Source organism: Pan troglodytes, chromosome 6 (assembly GCF_028858775.2).
Source record: "Pan troglodytes isolate AG18354 chromosome 6, NHGRI_mPanTro3-v2.0_pri, whole genome shotgun sequence".
Lineage (NCBI taxonomy): Eukaryota > Metazoa > Chordata > Mammalia > Primates > Hominidae > Pan > Pan troglodytes.
In genome coordinates this window covers 50,715,471-50,737,032 of record NC_072404.2, presented here as the reverse complement: position 1 = coordinate 50,737,032, position 21,562 = coordinate 50,715,471, and positions in this window count along the sequence as shown.

Here is a 21,562-nt window from a genome sequence, read left to right as displayed (position 1 = left end):
CCAACTGCTCCGAAGAGACAGCGACCATCGAGAACAGGCCATGATGACGATGGCGGTTTTGTCAAAAAGAAAAGGGGGAAATGTGGGGAAAAGAAAGAGAGATCAGATTGTTACTGTGTCTGTGTAGAAAGAAGTAGACATAGGAGACTCCATTTTGTTCTGTACTAAGAAAAATTCTTCTGCCTTGGGATGCTATAAATCTATAACCTTACCCCCAACCCCCTGCTCTCTGAAACATGTGCTGTGTCAACTCAGGGTTAAATGGATTAAGGGCAGTGCAAGATGTGCTTTGTTAAACAGATGCTTGAAGACAGCATGCTCGTTAAGAGTCATCACCACTCCCTAATCTCAAGTACCCAGGGACACAAACAGGGCGAAGGCCGCAGGGACCTCTGCCTAGGAAAACCAAAGACCTTTGTTCTTGTGTTTATCTGCTGACCTTCTCTCCACTATTATCCTATGATCCTGCCACATCCCCCTCTCTGAGAAACACCCAAGAATGATCAATAAATACTAAAAAAAAAAAAAAAAGTAAAATAATCATACAAGGGCCCTAAGATAATAAATTCTAAAACAGGATTTGAATCCAGCCATTCTTTTTTTTTAAAAAAATACATATATTTTTAAGATGAAGTCTCGCAATGTTTCACAAGCTGGTCTCAAACTCCTGAGTTCAAGTGATCTGCCTCCCAAAGTGCTGGGATTACAGGGTTGTGCCACTGTGCCCTGCCAGAATCCAAGCATTCTGACTCCAGAGCCCAAAGCCATAATGCCATTCTGCCTTTCAGCACTACACATCCAAAATGACTATCTTCTCTCCTCTGAATTCCCCTTGCATTTTACCTGTTTAATAGAGTAAAAAGGATGTAATATGTAGGTATGTATAGGAATGTATACGTATGTATGTAACATGTATGTGTCTTTCTAGACTCTAAGCCTCTTGAGATCAAGGTCCACCCACATGAGATTCATCTTTGTATCTGCTAGGTATCCAGCATAGTAGATACTGGATCAAATGTTTACTGAATAGATGAAGCTACATATCAGTCTTAAGATTTATTTTTGAAATAAAAGTAGTTTCTTATAGAAAAAATAAAAATAAAAAAATAAAATTGCCCAAATGATTTTTAGAAAAAAAAAAAGACATAAATGAATGTGCCTCCTTTCCCCAAACCTACTCTGTAAAGATAACTGCTGTTAAACAATTTAGTATGCATCCTTTTGTAGTTTTTTAATGAAGTATTTTTTAAATCTCAGTGTTAAGTGGCCATCACATTTATGTATGTATTAATATATATTGAAAAAAATTGTATTAGCTCAGTAAATAAAATGATAATGAATTTATGTGGAGCACACTGATGGCTTTTCCTGAGGCTTTCTTTTTTTTTTTTTTTTTTGAGACGGAGTCTAGTTCTGTAGCCTAGGCTGGAGTGCAGTGGTGTAATCTCGGCTCACTGCAACCTCTGCTTCTGGGGTTCAAGTGATTCTCCTGCCTCAGCCTCCCGAGTAGCTGGGACTACAGGTGCCCACCATCATGTCCGGCTAAGTTTTGTATTTTTAGTAGAGACGGGGTTTTGCTATGTTGGCCAGGCTGGTCTCAAACTCCTGACCTCGTGATCTGCCGGCCTTGGCCTCCCAAAGTGCTGGGATTACAGGCGTGAGCCACCCCGCCCAGCCTCCTGAGGCATTTTCTAACATACATGTCTTATATTGAGCTGTGCACAAGGCCCACAAATCTTAGGCAGAAATAATTTTTTTTTTGCACTATACCATGCCAAGATTTTTTTCTTTTGCAGAAATAAATTGAAAATTAATTTCAGACCCAGCGCGGTGGCTCAGGCCTATAATCCCAGCACTTTGGGAGGCCGAGGAGGGCGGATCACCTGAGGTCAGGAGTTCGAGACCAGACTGACCAACATGGAGAAACCCCGTCTCTACTAAAAATACAAAATTAGTTGAGCGTGGTGGCACATGCCTGTAATCCCAGCTACTAGGGAGGCTGAGGCAGGAGAATCACTTGAACCTGGGAGGCGGAGGTTGTGGTGAGCCGAGATCGTGCCATTGCACTCCAGCCTGGGCAACAAGAGTGAAACTCCGTCTCAAAAAAAAAAAAAAAGAAAAAAGAAAGGTAATTTCATTCTTTCTTCTAGGCCCCATTTAATCAGACTCAGATAAGTACATCTCATGTAATGGTAAAATGAAAATTCTTGGTCTTCAGCCGGGCGTGGCGGCTCACATTTATAATCCCAGCACTTTGGGAGGCCAAGGTGGGCGGATCATGAGATCAGGAGTTCGAGATCAGCCTGGCCAATATGGTGAAACCCCGTCTCTACTAAAACTTAAAAAGAAAAAAAATTAGCCAGGCGTGGTGGCGCGCACCTATAGTCCCAGCTACTCAGGAGGCTGAGGCAGAAGAATTGCATGAACCCGGGAGGCGGAGGTTGCAGTGAACCGAGATTGTGCCACTGCACTCCAGCCTGGACAACAGAGCGAGACTCTGTCTCAAAAAAAAAAAAAATCACCTAATAGGTGCATATTTCCCTTTGAGTTAAACAACTTACATTTAAAATGAACAAGTTGGCCAGGCGCGGTGGCTCATGCCTGTAATCCCAGCACTTTGGGAGGCTGAGGCAGGTGGATCATTTGAGGTCAGAAGTTTGAGACCAGCCTGGCCAACATGGTGAAACCCCATCTCTACTAAAAATACAAAAATTAGCCAGGCGTGGCGGAACGCACCTGTAATCCCAGCTACTCGGGAGGCTGAAGCGGGAGAATTGCTTGAACCTTGGAGGTGGAGGCTGCAGTGAGCCGAGATTCGCACTGCTGCACTCCAGCCTGGGCGAGGTGACAGAGCGAGACTCCGTCTCAAAAAAAATAAATAAATAAAATGAACAAGTCACTAAATGAAGTGATTCTCTGCTGATAATTCACTGGATGAAGGAGTACTGGGATCCAATTGGCCTTATGAGATGATGGCTAAGTTTAAGAATAAGAAAATGTATTGTCTTTACTGGCTTGTTATATGACCTTAAGTGAGTTGTTTCTCTGCATAAAAAAATCCCTGCCCTTATTTACATCTAGCTGCTTCTGGCCTTGAAGCTTTGGCTTGGAATTCTGAAAGAGTTTTTTTTTTTTTTTTAATTGGGTCCTCTATCATGCATAGTTCAGAACATAAAGGCAGGTTCCTCACCTTCTAGTATAAATAACATAAAAAGAGAAAGCATGCTAGGTGTTCTGGCAGAATGGCAGAAAACAAACTTCTGAAGGAAGAAGAGCTGTTGTCAGCGATGTGGAATGTTCTAGTCCAGCAGCTGCTGATTTTCTGGCAGTGAAAACCCAGCTGGTGACATCACTTAGGCAAGTGACTCATCAGAGCAGTGCTCTCATTTATCTGCTCCTCATCTGACACCACATCTTTTCTGGTGGGGACTGCAAACTCTATTTTGATTACACCTGCTGAACTCTCCCAAACCTTTGTCAGCTATAGGTTTTCTCTTTTGTGGGCAAGACTTAGGATAGAAACAAGCATGGGAATTATCAGAGTTTGTTGCAGTGTTTTATATTGTACCTACCATTTTGCCTTCAAAGGTCACGCTTTAAGGGAGCCAGGGCCAGGCAGGTGGCTCCTGATCCCAGCACTCTGGGATGCTGAAGTGGGTGGATCGTTTGAGTTCAGGAGTTCAAGACTAGCCTGGGCAACATGGTGAGACCTCACCTCTATTAAAAAATATAAAAAATTAGCCAGGCATGGTGCCATGTGCCTGTAGTCCCAGCTACTTGGAAGGCTGAGGTGGGAGGATCACCCAACCCTGGGAGATCAAGCCTGCAGTGAGCCATGATGATACCACTGCACTCCAGCCTCGTCAACAGAATGAGACCCTGTCTCAAAAGAAGGGGGGCTTGGGAGTGGAGCCAGCTCTCTCAATTTCCCTGCAAGCTGCTCCCATCCACCCTCTGAGGCTACGCCTGACATCATTGCTGGGGTGTGTTCTAGAGCACCTTCTCCCCATGACTGTGTGGGTTTTCTCTGGGTACTCTGGTCTCCTCCCACATCCCAACGATGTGCAGGTTAGGTTCGTTGGCATGTCTAAAGTGTCCCAGTCTGAGTTCATGTGCCGTGTGTGGAATAGCATTCAGTCCAGGATTGGCTCCCACCTTGCACCCTCAACTGCCAGGATAGGCTCCAGCCACCCACAACCCTGAACTGGAATAAATGGGTTAGAAAATCAATGTATGGATAAATGAATACAAATTATTATAAAATAAAAATTGGTAAAGAATATGATAATTATACAAATGCATGACAATAGACAATGAACAATGAGGAATGAAATTGCTCAGTGAGCCTGCCAAATGTGTGATTGTTTTTTAACTGTGTGGTAGCAGAGGCCATTCCTTACAAATTTTGCTTTATAAACATTTATTCCTTAATTTAACCCACCCCACTGTGACAGTCATCACTCATTCATTCACCAAAAATGAGGCAAATAATTATCCTACTTGTTTTTATTAATCTCTTTTTTTTTTTTTTTTGAGATGGAGTCTCACTCTGTCATCCAGGCTGGAGTGCAGTGGCATAATCTCGGCTCACTGCAACCTCCACCTCCCAGATTCAAGCAATTCTCTTGCCTCAGCTTCCTGCATAGCTGGGACTACAGGTGTGCGCCACCATGCCCAGCTAATTTTTTTTGTATGTTTAGTACAGACTGGGTTTCACCATGTTGGTAAGGCTGGTTTTGAACTCCTGACCTCAGGTGATCTGCCCACCTTGGCCTCCCAAAGTGCTAGGATTACAGGCGTGAGCCACCGTGTCCAGCCTGTTTTTATTAATCTTTCTTAAATTTATATATAGCTCAAATTTATTTCAATGTTTAATATTAGAAGCTTTTGGGGTCTTTATTTAGAAGTTTGGTAATGTTTTTGTGACCAGAAATATGCTGTAGGAACTTGTTTAACTTGATATAAACTCTTGTTTATATCAATTACCCTGTCAACCTGAAAAAAAAAGACACTAGAAAAAAATTAACTCTAAATATGTTGGGTGTTGGGTTTACTCTGGAATAGAAATAAGGATTATAATCTAGAGTGCAGCTGGACGCAGTGGCTCACATCTGTAATCCCACCACTTTGAAAGGCTGAGGTGGGCAGATCATCTGAGGTCAGGAGTTCGAGATCAGCCTGGCCAACATAGCGAAACCCCGTCTCTACTAAAAATACAAAAAAAAATTAGCCAGGCATGGTGGCATGCGCCTGTAATCCCAGCTACTTGGGAGGCTGAGGCAGGAGAATCGCTTGAATCTGGGAGGCAGAGATTGCAGTCAGCCAAGATCGCGCCACTGCAGTCCAGCCTGGGCGACAGAGTGAGACTCTGTCTCAAAAAAAAAGAAAAAAAAAAGAAAAAAAAGAAATCTAGAGTGCATGAAATGGCAAGCTACAAGTGCATTTAGTGAGGGAAGGGTGAGGGGAGCTTTTATTAGCAAAAAGAGATTACATAAGCTGCTTGGAAACAGAGTTCATCACTTCCAGAGGTTCAAAGCCAGAGTTGTCAGTTCCTTGGTGGAGATGCAAGTGTTCTTTCAAGAACATCTTAACCGAATTACTGAAGTCCTAAAGAATGTCTAGTGATAAACCTTATCAAAGCAGGAGATTTGTGAAGGATATGAAAGGATTTTTAGAAAGTCCTTGGAAACAGTTCTTATTTCAGATATGCAAGCATGAGCCTCCTCTCCTTCAGACCTTCCTGGTCCTACTTTGCCTGGGTCTGAGAAAAGTGATTTCTTCCTGGTATCTCTAACTTTCACAAGCCTATGATAAAACTGGTTTTGTTAAAAACCAATTTAACTTAAAGTTCCATTTCCAAGAACCTATCAATGACATTAAGTGAGGACTTATATTCTAACCCTCTTCATTTATGGCAAGCTGAGAAATTTTGTACTTGGAATGACAAAGGCATTTCCTTATTTTTAGATCTTCTCTTCACTGACTACAAGTAAAATATGAAGAGCCTCAGAATATTGTTTAAAACAGTGTTCCCGGCTGGGCACAGTGGCTCATGCCTGTTATCCCAGCACTTTGGGAGGCCGAGGAGGGCAGATCACAAGGTCAAAAGATTGAGACCATCCTGGCCAACATTGTGAAACTCTGTCTCTACTAAAAATACGAAAATTAGCTGGGCATGGTGGTGTGTGCCTGTAGTCCCAGCTACTCGGGAGGCTGAGGCAGGAGAATCGCTTGAACCCAGGAGGCAGAAGTTGCAGTGAGCTGACATCGCACCACTGCACTCCAGCGTGACACAGCAAGCCTCCGTCTCAAAAAACAAAACAAAACTAAAAACAGGGTTCCCCAATTCCTGGGCCACAGACCAGTACTGGGTCCTTGGCCTATAACAGGAAGTAAGCAGCCAACGAGTGAACATTACTGCCTGAGTTCCCACTGGTTCCACCTCCTGTCAGATCAACAGTGGCATTAGATTCTCATAGGAGCACAAACCCTATTGTGAACTTTGCATTCAATGGATCTAGGTTATGTGCTCTGTATGAGAATCTAATGCCTGATGATCTGTCACTGTCTTCCATCCTCCCTGAGATGGGACTGTCTAATTGCAGGAAAACAAGCTCAGGGCTCCCACTGACTCTACATTATGATGAATTGTACAATTATTTCATTATATATCACAATGTAATAATAATAAAGTGCACAATAAATATAATGCGTTTGAATCATCCCCAAACCATCCCCCCGCCTAGGACATGGAAAATTTGTCTTCCATGAAATCAGTCCCTGGTGCCAAAAACATTGGAGACTGCTAGTTTAAAAAGAGTAAATTATACCTGTAATCCCAGCAATTTGGGAGGCTGAGGCAGGTGGATTACCCGAGCTCAGGAGTTGAAGACCAGGCTAATATGGTGAAACCCTATCTCTACGAAAAAAAAGAAAAAAATTAGCCAGGCATGGTGGCACATGCCTGTAGTCCTAGCTACTCGGGAGCCTGAAGCAGGGCGATCACTTGAACCCAGGAGACTAGAGGTTGCAGTGAGCTGAGATTGTGCCACTGCACTCCAGACTGGGTGACAGAGTAAGACTCCATCTCAAAAAAATAAATAAATAAAGTAAATTATAAATAAGTAGGTCTTTTTTTTTTATAAACAGATGCCCACAGATGTTGGCATTCTATACACTATTCTATGTCTTTTTTTCTTTTTTTAGTCTAACTTTAAAATAGATAATACATTTGCATGGTTCAAAATTGAAATAACAGGTCAGGCACGATGGCTCACACCTGCAATCCAAGCACTTTGGGAGGCTGAGGCAGGTGGACCACTTGAGGTCAGGAGTTCAAGACCAGCATGGCCAACATGGCAAAACCCATCTCTACTAAAAATTTTTTTAAAAGTAGCTGGGCATGGTGGCAGGTGCCTATAATCCCAGCTATTCAGGAGGCTGAGGTGGGAGAATTGCTGGAACCCAGGAGGCAGAGGTTGCAGTGAGCAGAGATCGTACCACCGCACTCCACCCTGGGCAACAGAGTGGGACTCTGTCTCCAAAAAAATAATAAATAAAATAAAAAATAAAAATAAAATAACAAATAATAATTGAAATAACATAAAATGGAGATTGAGAAATCTTGATCCTAACTCTGTCTCTATCCATCCTCTTCGTTACCATGAGTAGCATTTGCCTTGGACAGTCCCATTTTGTCTGTTGTCTCAGTATGCCATCAGTTTAGCATTTGTCCCAGATTTTTCAGTCTTTACAAGGTAATATGATTTTTACTTTTACTAGAATAAGCAGGGATTAGCTTACTAGACCTCTACTTTGTATTCCTAGCTTGTCATGGTCTAGTATTGTGCTCAATGAACAGAGTTCTCGCTTGAACACCTGGTTAAATTTGAAAAAGACCAGCAATGACGTCCCTGTGCTTGACCCTCCCAAACTCAATATAACATTTTCCTCTCAAGTCAGCATGGACAGCACTTGCTGACAAAACAGTGCACTTGGAGTGGCTAGGAAGAGCTCATTCCTTCTGTAGTTGTGGTGGTTGGAGAAGTTTTTCAGGCTGCTATCTGGGATCAATAATAAATGATAGGCTAGTGATGTATGAACCATGTACAGAGAGAACTCTAAACGTTCTTGCTACAACTATTTTACCACTTATTGTATGGTAGAAATCTATATTTGTTATTTGATAATTTTTTTATTTTGCAATAAGCCCTTTCTTCAATAATGAGCTTAAAAGGTGTCTAAAAAAATACCTAAGTGAATACTGAATTTCCATTTCTGTGTATAACCTGCACAAATTTTTTGTTGACATTTACTATCAATGCCATATCAAGATCAATAACCAGGCTGGGCGTGGTGGCTTACACCTGTAATCCCAGCACTTTGGGAAGCCAAGGCTGGTGGATCACTTGAGGTCAGGAATTCAAGACCAGCCTGGCCAACATGGTGAAAACCCATCTATACTAAAAATACAAAAATTAGCTAGGTGTGGTGGCAGGCGCCTGTAATCCCAGCTGCTCAGGAGGCTGAGGCAGGAGAATCACTTGAGCCCAGGAGGCAGAGGTTGCAGTAAGCCAAGATCACGCCACTGCAATCCAGCCTGGGTGACAGGGCGAGATTCTGTCTCAAAAAATAAAAAGATCAATAACCACAGGAAATCCAGTAGACATAAATTTTCTGTAGAAGTTTCTGCATCTACTTCAAAATTTAGCAATTATCTTAAATAAACATTACCCAGAGGCCAGGCACAGTGACTCATGCCTGTAATCTCAGCACTTTGGGAGGCTGAGGCGGGTGGATCACTTGAGGTCAGGAGTTCAAGACTAGCCTGGCCAACATGGTGAAATCCCATCTCTACTAAAAATACAAAAATTACCTGGGCATGGTGGCGGGTGCCTGTAATCCCAGCTATTTGGGAGGCTGAGGTGGGAGAACCACTTGAACCCAGGAGGCAGACATTGAATGAGCTGAGATGGTGCCACTGCACTCCAGCCTGGGTGACAGAGCAAAACTCTGTCTCAAAAAAAAAAAAAAAATTACCCAGAGACAATGATTTAATTGATACAATTAATACAGAAGGTACACTTACAAATCACTCTGTGAAGCAAGACTTTTTACTTAAATAAATTGACTGTTTTTAATTAATTTCACTCATCTTCTCATCTTCAATTCAGAGTTTTCTTATGCCCATACAAAAAGTGAAGCCATGGCTCTTAATATGCAGACTAGACTAGATATATGCTACTACATAGAACTTCCAGTTATGTGATGCCAGTTTTATCAGTAACATATTCAGATTCAAATAGAAAAATTGACTTCATTAATTCTGGTAAGTTTCAAATTTTTCACTCAATTCTTTTAATCAGTGTTGAAGTAAAACAATCTGATATTTTAATGTTACTATGAAATTAGTTTAAAAGTCCAACAATTCTGGGACGTGTCGGGGTAGCATTGCAGGGACGGAAAGCATTAGGAAAAAGATCTAATGCATGCTGGCCTTAATACCTAGGTGATGGGTTGATTTGTGCAGCAAACCATCATGGCACATGTTTATCTATGCAACAAACCTGCACATTCTGCACATGTACCCAGGAACTTAAAAAAAATTTTTTTTAAGTTCAACAATCAAAATTGTATTTGTGATAATACAAAGTTAGGTGGAGCAGAGCATGGTAATACAAAAATGTATTTAATGAATTAGGAAATCAATGGAGGATAAATGTACTTGGAATTGGATGTAGTGTACCTATAATTCATAATAATGTCCAGGCAAGCTGTTTTATTTTACCAACTAAAATAGAAGATGTAGTAGCCAAATTTTAACAAGTTTTGAGTAACTAACCTACAAAATTGCTGTGATAAAGTAGATGTTGAATCTAAAAAGCACTTCAGCTCACACCTGCAATCTCAGCACTTTGGGAGGCTTAACTGGGAGGAACGCTTGAGGCCAGCCTGGGCAACATAGCAAGACTTCATCTATATAAAAGAAATTTTTTTGTAATTAGCTAGCGTTGTGGCAGGCATCTGTAGTCCTAGCTAATTGGGAGGCTTAGGCAGGAGAATCATGTGAGCCCAGGACTTCAAGGCAGCAGAGAGCTATGATTGCACCACTGCACTCCAGCCTGGGCAACAGAGAGAGACCCTGTCTCAAAAATAATAATAATAAAAATAAATAAATTTTTAAAAAGCACTTCAGCATGGCAGGTTTTGCCCATCATCCTTTTTAGAAATGTTTAAGCCTTTGAAAATCAACCTATCCTATACAGAAATTTTTGATAAATGAAGCCTCTAAATTTTGGTAGTATTTTATTGATTGATTGATTGATTGATTAAGGAGTTTCACTCTTGTTGCCCAGGCTGGAGTCCAAGGGTGTGATCTCAGCTCACTGCAACCTCCGCCTCCCGGGTTCAAGCGATTCTCCTGCCTCAGCCTCCTGAGTAGCTGGGATTGGAGACGTCCACCACAACGCCCAGCTAATTTTTTGTATTTTTAGTAGAGATGAGGTTTCACCATGTTGGCCAGGCTGGTCTCAAACTCCTGACCTCAGATGAGCCACTTGCGCCCAGCTGATAGTATTTTATTTAAAATCAATTGGGAACCTTTCATCTGAGCATTGAATGAATAGAATGATAAGAAACTTCGGCCAGGCACGGTGGCTCATGCCTGTGATCCCAAGCACTTTGAGAGGCCACGGCATGTGGATCACGAGGTCAGGAGTTCGAGACCAGCCTGGTCAAGAGACCAGCCTGGCCAATATGGTGAAACCTTGCCTCTACTAAAAATACAAAAATTAGCTGGGCATGGTGGTGGGTGTCTGTAATCCCAGCTACTTGGGAGGCTGAGGCAAGAGAATTGCTTGAACCCAGGAGGTGGAGGTTGGAGTGAGCCAAGATTGCGACATTGCACTCCAGCCTGGGTGACAGAGTGAGACTCCGACTCTGAAAAAAAAAAAAAAGAGAGAAACTTCAGGCCGGGAGCAGTGGCTCAGGCTTGTAATCCCAGCACTTCAGGAGGCCAAGGCAGGCAGATTACTTGAGGTCAGGAGTTCAAGACCAGCCTGGCCAACATAGTGAAACCCAGTCTTTCTTAAAAATACAAAAATTAGCCAGGCACAGTGGCAGGCACCTGTAATCCCAGCTACTCAGGAGGCTGAGGCAGGAGAATTGCTTCAACCTGGGAGGTGGAGGTTGCCGTGAGCCGATACCATGCCACTGCACTTCAGCCTGGGTGACAGAGTGAGACTCCATCTAAAAAAAAAAAAAAGGAAAGAAAGAAACTTCGGTTTATGAGCCCTTACTGAGTTGCAAAGTGTTGAGAGCAATACTTGCAAACAGGAAGACATTAGACTTGATCCCTAGCAGAGAAAGCTTGAAAAAATAATGATAAATCACTCTGAAATACCTTGGCTTATGGAAAAAATCTTGTAATGCAACTTTTTTTTTTTTTTTTTTTTTGAGACGGGTCTTACTCTGTCACCAGGCAGGGGTGCAGTGGCACGATCTCGGCTCACTGCAGCCTCAACCTCCTAGGCTCAGGTGATTTTCCCACCTCAGCCTCCAGGGTAGCTGGGACTATAGGCAGGGACCACCACCACACCCAGCTAACTTTTTGTATTTATTGTAGAGATGGGGTTTCGCTATGTTGCCCAGGCTGGTCTTGAACTCCTGGGTTCAAGCAATCCTCCCACCTCAGCCTCTCGAAGCAATGAACTTCCATTTTTTATTGGATAAATGTATATTCTGGCCAGGCGTGGTGGCTCACGCCTGTAATTCCCGCACTTTGGGAGGCTGAGGCTGGCAGATCACGTGAGGTCAGCAATTTGAGACAGCCTGGCTAACATGGCGAAACCTCGTCTCTCCTAAAAGTACAAAAATTATCTGGGTGTGGTGGCGCATGCCTGTAATCCCAGCTACTCTGGAGGCTGAGGGAGGAGAATCGCTTGACCCTGAGAGGCAGAGGTTGCAATGAGCTGAAATGGCAGCCACTGCACTACAGCCTGGGTGACAGAGTAAGACTCTGTCTCAAAAAAAAAACAAAAAACAAAACAACAAAAAAAATTATATTCTGTACTGGAATGGAGTGAAATTGAGAGGGCTTACTATTTTGTAGCATATAAATTTGATGAAACAGGCTGGGTGGGGTGGCTCACGCCTGTAATCCCAGCACTTTGGGAGGCCAAGGCAGGCGGATCACTTGAGGTCAGGAGTTTGAGACCAGCCTGGCCAACATGGCAAAACCCCGTCTCTACTAAAAATACAAAAAAATTAGCTGGGCATGGTGGCGGGTACCTGTAGTTCCAGTTACTCAGGAGGCTGAGGCAGGAGAATCGCTTGAACATGGGAGGCAGGGGTTGCAGTGAACTAAGATCCTGCCACTGTACTCCAGCCTGGGCGACACAGTGAGACTCTGGCTCAAAAAAAAAAAGGAAAAAAATATATACAAGTTACACTTCTGCAAGAGAAAAAAAAAGTTTCATTTTCCATTTGTGCATTGCTAGTGGATAAAATAGGTAATGCATGCACATTGTACAAATTCTAGTGACCCAAGTTTTTTTTAAAGAAACAATTTTCTTGTAAAAACATTTGTTGCCAATTTACTTTAAATTTACTTCAACATACCCAGTTGAAAGTGGGGCAAAATAAATGAGAATATAAAATAAAGTAAAAGAGGCCATGAGATATTATTGTAGCTGAGTGATGCCAGGTTCACTGCACTATTTGTTTTACTTTCATATGAGCTCAAAGTTTTTGATAAGAGAAAGTTTAAAAACAAAACAAAACAAAATCATATGCTGTATCAGTCAACATTCATTCAGGTTCCAGAAAATACAATGTTTTTTTGTTTTGATACAGGGTCTCACTCTGTCGCTCAGGCTGGTCTCAAACTCCTGGGCTCAAGGGATCCTCCTACCACCACCTCCGCCTCCCTAAGTGCTGGAATTACACACATGAGCCACTATGCCCAGCCCATCACTTATTTGAACAGAGACAATATAAGATATCATTAACTGGGTATAATATTGTTAACTACTAGGGCCGGGCGCGGTGGCTCACACCTGTAATCCCAGCACTTTGGGAAGCCAAGGCGGGTGGATCATGAGGTCAGCAGTTCGAGACCAGCCTGGCCAACATGGTGAAACCCCGTCTCTACCACAAATACAAAAATTAGCTGGGCGTGGTGGTGGGCGCCTGTAATCCCAGCCACTGGGGAGGCTGAGGCAGAAGAATCATTTGAACCCAGGAAGCAGAGGTTGCAGTCAGCCGAGATCTCGCCATTACACTCCAGCCTTGGTGACAGGGTGAGACTCTGTCTCAAAAAAAAAAAAAAAAAAAAAAAAAATATATATATATATATATACTATATATAACTATATATATGATCATATATCTATAGTTAACTACTAAAGGGTAAAAAGAGAACTCTAAGGTGTCATGGAGGTAGCAACTAGCAGCTACCTTGAAAAAATCAAAGGGAAAATCTTAGAAACCTAGAGAAAGGGACCTCTAGAGCTGCAACTCAAACCTCTGAGGAAGGAGCCGGCTGGTGCTGGTGAGGGGGTTAGGGACAATTAGGCTGGTTTTTCAAGAGTTGGAAAAACTGAGTCAGCTGCTGCTACCTAACGAACTGCTCCAGCCAGAGTGAAGTCCTGAATAAGTGACACTCAGAGAAACAGAAAGCGGACTGGAGGGCGCCTTCAGTCTTTCCATTTCCCTTTAGTTCCCCCTATTGGCAAAGCCTAGCAGGGAAGCAAAGGCAAAGCAGAAGTGTGTTTTGCAGAGTCCCAGGCATCACAGCTGAGTATAGAAGGGTGGGTGCATCCTGATTGACCTCATTTAGAACTGGCCAGGCTTGGGCCAGGCTCACTGGCTCACGCTTGTAATCCCAGCACTTTGGTAGGCTGAGGCGGGCGGATCACAAGGTCAGGAGATCGAGACCATCCTGGCTAACACGGTGAAACCCCGTCTCTACTAAAAATACAAAAAAAAAATTCGCTGGGTGTGGTGGCGGGCACCTGTAGTCCCAGCTACTCCGGAGGCTGAGGCAGGAGAATGGCGTGAACCCGGGAGGCGGAGCTTGCAGTGAACCGAGATGGCGCCACTGCACTCCCGCCTGGGTGACAGAACGAGACTCCGTCTCAAAAAAAAAAAAAAAAAATTGGGCAGGTTCTGGCTCATGTGAGTAGCTGCCTTGCCACTGCAATCTGCCCTAAACCTTTCCAGGAATTTTTACAAAATAATAGTAATAATAATAATACAGTCGTGTGCCACATAGGGCATTTATTTGTGGCCCCATAGGATTACAATGAAATTGAAAAATTCCTATTGCCTAGTGACATCATAACCATCTTAGTCATTATAACTTCTTAGTGCCAGGCATAACCCACGTTTCTGGTGATGCTTGTGTAAACAAACCTACTGGCTGCCAGTTGTATAAAAGTATAGCACTTGCAATTATGTACAATATATAATTGCTAATGATAATAAAAAACTATGTTACTGATACCTTTTTTTTTTTTTTTTTTTGAGACAGAATCTTGCTCTGTGGCCCAGGATAGAGTGCAGTAGTGTTATCTCGGCTCACTGCAACCTCCACCTCCCAGGTCCAAGCGATTCTCTTGCCTCAGCCTCCTGAGTCGCTGGAATTACAGACGTGCGCCACCATGCCAGCTAATTTTTGTATTTTTAGAGAGACAGTGTTTCACCATGTTGGGCAGCTGGTCTCGAACTCCTGGCCTCAGGTGTCTGCCAGCCTCGGCCTCCCAAAGTGCTGGGATTGCAGGCATAAGCCACCGTGCCCAGCCGTTACTGGTACTTTTTATCAATATTTTATTTATTTTTATTTTTTATTTTTTGAGACAGAGTCTCGCTCTGTCGCCCAGGCTGGAGTGCAGTGGCTCGATCTCAGCTCACTGCAACTTCCGCCCCAGGTTCAAGCGATTCTCCTGTCTCAGCTCCCCCGAGTAGTTGGGACTACAGGCATCTGCCACCACGCCCGGCTAATTTTTGTATTTTTAGTAGAGACGGGGTTTCACCATGTTGGCCAGGCTGGTCTCAAGCTCCTGACCCCAAGTGATCCGCCCACCTCGGCATCCCAAAGTGCTGGGATTACAGGCGTGAGCCACCACGCCTGGCCCTTTATCATTATTTTAGAGTGTACTCCTTCTACTCATAAAAAAAGAACTGTAAAACAGTCTCAGGCAGGTCCTTCAGGAGGGATCCACAAGAAGGCATTGTTATCACAGGACATGTGTTAATGCCCTTGAAGACATTCCAGTGTGACAAGATGTGGAGCTGGAAGACAGTGATATTGATGATCCTCACCCTGTATAGACCAAGGCTAATATGTGTGTTTGTTTCTTCATTTTTAACATACAAGTTTTTAAAAGTGAAAAAACAATTTTTTTTAATTAAAAATAGACCAGGTGCCATGGCTCATGGGTCTGTAATCCCAGCACTCTGGTAGGCCAAGAGGGGAAGGATCACTTAAGTCCAGGAGTTGGAGACCAGCCTGGGCAACATGGTGAAACCCCGTCTCTACAAAAAATACAAAAATTTGCCGGGCCTGGTGATCTGTGCCCATAGTCCCAGCTACTCAGGAGCCTGAGGTGAGAGAATCACTTGAGCCCAGGAAGCGAAGATTGCAGTGAGCTGAGATTGCGCCATTGCACTGCAGCCTGGGTGGCAGAGTAAAATCCCTTCTCAATAAAAAGCAAAAAGCTTACAGAATATAGATATGAAGAAATAAAACATTTTGTGCAGTCATACAAGGTATTTGTGTTTTAAGCTAAGTGTTTTACAAAAACTCAAAAAAATTTTTTAATGTAAAGGTTTATAAAGTTAAAAAGTTATGGTAAGCTAAGGTTAACTTATTATTGAAGAAAAATATTTTTATAAATTTAGAGGAGCCTATGCACAGTGTTCATAGTCTCCAGTACTATACAGTATAAAGTCCTAGGCCTTCACATTCATTCACCACCTACTCACTGAATCATTCAAAGCAACTTCAGTCCTGCAAGCTCCATTTATGGTAAGTGCCCTATACAAGTGTACTATTTTGTATCTTTTTTGGGGTTTTTGTTTGTTGGTTTGTTTTTTGAGACAGAGTTTCGCTCTTGTTGCTCAGGCTGGAGTGCAATGGCACAATCTCGGCTCACTGCGACCTCTGCCTCCCAGGTTCAAGCGATTCTCCTGCCTCAGCCTCCCCAGTAGCTGGGATTACAGGCATGTGCCACCACACCCAGCTAATTTTTGTATTTTTAGTAGAGATGGGGTTTCACCATGTTGGCCATGCTAATCACGAACTCCTGACCTCAGGTGATCCGCCCGCCTCGGCTTCCCAAAGTGTTGGGATTATAGGCATGAGCCACCCCAGCCCAGCCTTGTATTTTTTATACTGTATTTTTACTGTTCCTTTTCTATGTTTAGGTATACAAATACTTACCATTATGTTACAGTAGTATTCAGCACTAGTAACATGCTGTACAGATTTGTAGCCTAGGAGCAACAGGCTATGCCATATAGCTAGGTGTCTAGTAGGCTATATATACCATCTAGGTTTGTGTAAGTACACTCTATAATGTGAGCATGACGATGAAATTTCCTAATGACACATTTCTCAGAAGGTATCCCCATCAGTAAGCAATGCATGACTGTACTTTAAAAAGGAGAATTTGGCTATCCTTTACAAGAGTAGCCAAAAGAGGCCGGGCGCCGTGGCTCACGCCTGTAATCCCAGCACTTTGGGAGGCCAAGGCGGGTGGATCACGAGGTCAGGATATCAAGACCATCCTGGCTAACACGGTGAAACCCCGTCTCTACTAAAAATACAAAAAAAAATTAGCTGGGCGTGGTAGCCGGGGCCTGTAGTCCCAGCTACTCGGGAGGCTGAGGCAGGAGAATGGCGTGAACCTGGGAGGCGGAGCTTGCAGTGAGCCGAGATCGCGCCACTGCACTCCAGCCTGGGCAATAGAGCGAGACTCCGTCTCAAAAAAAAAAAAAAAAAAAAGAGTAGCCAAAAGAAAATTTCTGTCTCTTACAGTCTTTGTGATATTTTGAAGAGCACTGCAGCATTAAAATGGAATTTAAAAGTGAACACAGGGATAAAAAGCTCCTGCAATCTATGTATAGTAATCTTTAAGGCTGAAGTCTCTAAATGCTAACACACTTCACTGTATCAGCAACACCTCTGCAGAGGTGAAACTGATGACTAAGGGCAAGGACGGGAGGAGTTTGTGTGTGTGTGTGTATGAGTCTTGCTCTCACTCAGGCTGGAAGGCAGTGGCACAATCACAGCTCATTGCATCCTTAAATTCCTGGGCTCAAGTGATCCTTCTCCCTCAGCCTCCTGAGTAGCTGGGACTACATGTGCACGCCACCATGCCTGGCTTATTTTTTTAATTTTTTTATTTTTTGAGACGGAGTCTTGCTGTGTCGCCCAGGCTGGAGTGCAGTGGCGCAATCTCGGCTCACTGCAGGCTCCGCCTCCCGGGTTCATGCCATTCTCCTGCCTCAGCCTCCCGAGTAGCTGGGACTACAGGCGCCCGCCACTACGCCCGGCTAATATTTTGTATTTTTAGTAGAGACGGGGTTTCACCGCGTTAGCCAGGATGGTCTCGATCTCCTGACCTCGTGATCTGCCTGCTTCGGCCTCCCAAAGTGCTGGGATTACAGACGTGAGCCACCGCGCCCGGCTTATTTTTTTTATTTTTCACAGAGATGTGGGTCTCACTATGTCACCCACACTGGTCTCGAACTCCTGGGCTCAAGCGATCCTCCTGCCTTAACCTCCTAAAGTGCTGAGATTACAGGCATGAGCCACTGCACCAGGGGAGTCTTTTCACCGTATACCCTTTGTACCTTTTGAAATTTTGTACGTGTGAATATCTTGCCTACTCAAAAATTGACTACATTTTTGCAGAGAAAAGTCATTGTCTTAGTTCAGGTTTCCCAGGAAACAAATGGGATTTGCTTTCAAGAGGTAATAGTATGGAATGCTCTTGGGGACATTACTAGGAGAAAATAGAGGAAGTAGGATTACGCAGAAGTTGAACTTCAATGCAGTTAGATCAAGTCAAAACTAATCACACAAGAAACTCTGGAGCTGGAATGGCCCTTCAGAATTGTCTCAAATTAAGGCAAAAGAGCTAGGCACTATATCCTCCATCCACCAGTCACTGGAGGTAGGCCCCCTAAAAAGGAGTGTAAACTTGGGCAATACAGCTTCCTTTGGCCAAGTGCAATTCCTGGGTAGAGATCCCTGAGTAATGATCAGTCAACACTTCCAGGAGCTAAATAAGTGCTCCAGTTTTTTTGTTTTTGTTTTTTTGAGACAGAGTCTTGCTCTGTTGCCCAGGCTGGAGTGCAGTGGCGCCATCTCGGCTCATTGCAACTTCCACCTCCTGGGTTCAAGTGATTCTCCTGCCTCAGCCTCCCGGAGTAGCTGGGACTACAAGCGCGTGCCACTACACCCAGCTAATTTTTGTTTTAGTAGAGATGGGGTTTCACCATGTTGGCCAAGCTGGTCTGGAACTCCTGACCTTAGGTGATCTGCCCACCTCAGCCTCCCGAAGTTCTGAGATTACAGGGATGAGCTACCACACCTGGCCAAGTGCTCCAGTTTTATAAGGAATACGTGGGCTCTGGACTGTGCACTGCAGCATATACTATACCAGTGGTTCTTAAATTTCAGTATGCACCAGAATCCCCTGGAGCACTTGTAGGTCCCACCCTCAGTGTCAGATTCAGCAGGTCTGGGGTGGTGGTGAGAATACATTTCTAACAAGTTCCAAGTGATGCTGATGCTGGTGGTCTAAGGATCACACTTTGAGAACAATTATACTATATATTACTGGGTTAAATCCAGCAACATTGAATAATTTTTTTTTTAGAGATACAGTCTGGTTCTGTTGCCTGTCTGGTGAGCAGTGACACAATCATACATAGCTCACTGCAGCCTTGAACTCGTGGGCTCAAGTTCTCTATCCACCTCAGCCTCTCAACTAGCTGGGATCACAGGCATGCGCCACACACTCAGCTAATTTTTTTCTTCTAATTTTTGTAGAAGTGGAGTCTTGCCATGTTGCCCAGGCTGGTCTCAAACTCCTGCCCTGGTGACTCATGCCTTGGCCTCCCAAAGCTTTAGGATTACAGGCATGAGCTACCATCCCCAGCCCAAAGTTGAATAATTTGTCAATGTTTGTAGTTTATCATTTATAGATGCTAATACATAACATTTTCTGGTTAGACTGGTGTTCTTCATGAGCTCATCTTTGCCTTTTTTGTAACCCTAGTTCACTAGAAACTAAATTTTACTAACACACTTGGTTTATAAAACTGTTAGTAGGCAGACTTTTTTCTGGCATCTGTGTTTACAGTGATGATATAATTTAGTGATGATATATAAATCAGTGAAAGGATTACTATTATCTACAATGAGAACCAGTTTTTTTCAACCTAACTCCACTTTCATCAAAATCTGAATCAATGACATGAAGGCTGAGGGGTAGAGAGTGGTGAGAAAATGATTTTCCTGTTAAGGAAGGAAGTTAACATTTATTGGATATTATGTGCTAGGTACAGTGCTAGGTGCTTTCTCATACATTATTGGACACTTCTTTCAGCCCCCCTTCACAAGGGTAACTCTTCTTTTTTTTTTTTTTTTTGAGATGGAGTGGAGTCTTGCTCTGTCGCCCAGGCTGAAGTGCAGTGGCGCAATCTTAGCTCACTGCAGCCTCCGCTTCCCAGGCTCTCCTGGGCCCAGGTGATTTTCCTGCGTCAGCCTCCTGAGTAGCTGGGAATAACAGGCATGCGCCACCACACCTGGCTAATTTTTGCATTTTTAGTAGAGACAGGGTTTTGCCATGTTGGCCAGGCTGGTCTCGAACTCCTGACCTCAGATGATCCACCCACCTTGGCCTCCCAAATTGCTGGGATTACAGGACTGAGCCACCACGCCCAGCCTGCATGCTCTTTGTGGACCACCCACACCAGCTAAACTACATTCCCTGTTTCTCTCTTAAAGCACCCTGTTCTTTTCCTTCAGCACACTTGAACTTATTATAATTCACATATGGTATTTGTTTATTTCTTTAACATCTGACTCCCGCTGCAGAGGACCACGAGGGCAAGGACGATGTCTATTTTGCTAATCACCAAATCCTCAGTACCTAGCACAGTGCCTGCAAACAGTAGGCACTGAGTGATTTGTTAAAGGAATAACTCACAGGCTTATGCCTTGGTAGATTGGTAATGCCATCCACTGAGGCCAGAAACACAGAGGAGCAGGAATTAACAATGGCTATTTTTACTGAAGTAACTCCTCTTCTACCTAGTTTTGAGGCTTCTATTAATCTGGGCACATTGCTCCATTCCTTCCTATTTCACTGGACACCCTTCCTCACACTTGTCTGTACCTTCATCCGTATTTTTCCAAATTCTTACTTAGAAGCTCACCCTCTTCCTCTTCTTGAATTTAAGTTACCTTTTTTTAAAGACTCACTTCCCCAAAGTTGCTTCTCCTGATTCAAACTTTGGAACAGCTATCATCAGCCTGGATATAAATTTCTAAAGTGCCAGCCTGGGAAAATCCTATGACAACAGAATCTCCACTAAGGCAGAAACTTGTTTTTTTCACTATTAACTCACCAACACCAAGAACACATTCTAGCACAGTCAATGCATCATACTGTGAAAAGAATGAAAGAATTTAAAGCTGGAATGAGTTGGAACAAATGTGAGCTGGTATCTTGGTTATCTACAGGCGATGCGGTCTCAGGCAAATGACTAAGTTCACCTAAGCCCATTTCTTCAGTTATGAAATGAAGCTGGCTCTCCCAGAAAGCTCATATTGTCCAGACTGTAATAGAGATGATCATGATAGGGTGATGGGCCTTTTTTAATTGTGGAAACAGGCCAGGCGCGGTGGCTCACGCCTGTAATCCCAGCACTTTAGGAGGCTGAGGCGAGAGGATCACTTGAGGTCAGGAGTTCAAGACCAGCCTGGCCAACATGGTGAAACCCTATTTCTACTAAAAATACAAAAACTAGCGGGGAATGGTGGTGGGAGCCTTTAGTCCCAGCTACCCAGGAGGCTGAGGCAGGAGAATCGCTTGAACTCAGGAGGCGGAGGTTGCAGTGAGCCCAGATCACACCACTGCACTCCATCCAGCCTGGGCAACAGAGTGAGACTTCATCTCAAAAAGTAAATAAATAAATAAATTGTGTTAACACTGTGGAAGAAAAATGATCGCTGGAGAGCCTGTGCACTCACATACATCCTTTAATTTTTACAACAGCTTCCGGGGGAAGGCGATTCCACTTTAGAGCTTTTCTTCCTTTCTAGCTGGGAGTTATCCTCCAAATTTTAACCTAATGATGTAAGCAGAATAAACACACTGAAGAGGTTGAGAAAAGAAAAACGGCTCACAACAGTCTGAGCTCTGTGAGGTCTGCAAAATGTATTAGGCCTAGAGGGACATGAGTATGGGACTTCGGTTATGCCCACCCTCTGCCCCCACATACACACATACCCAATCCCATGCATACCCAATTGTTTAAAGTCATT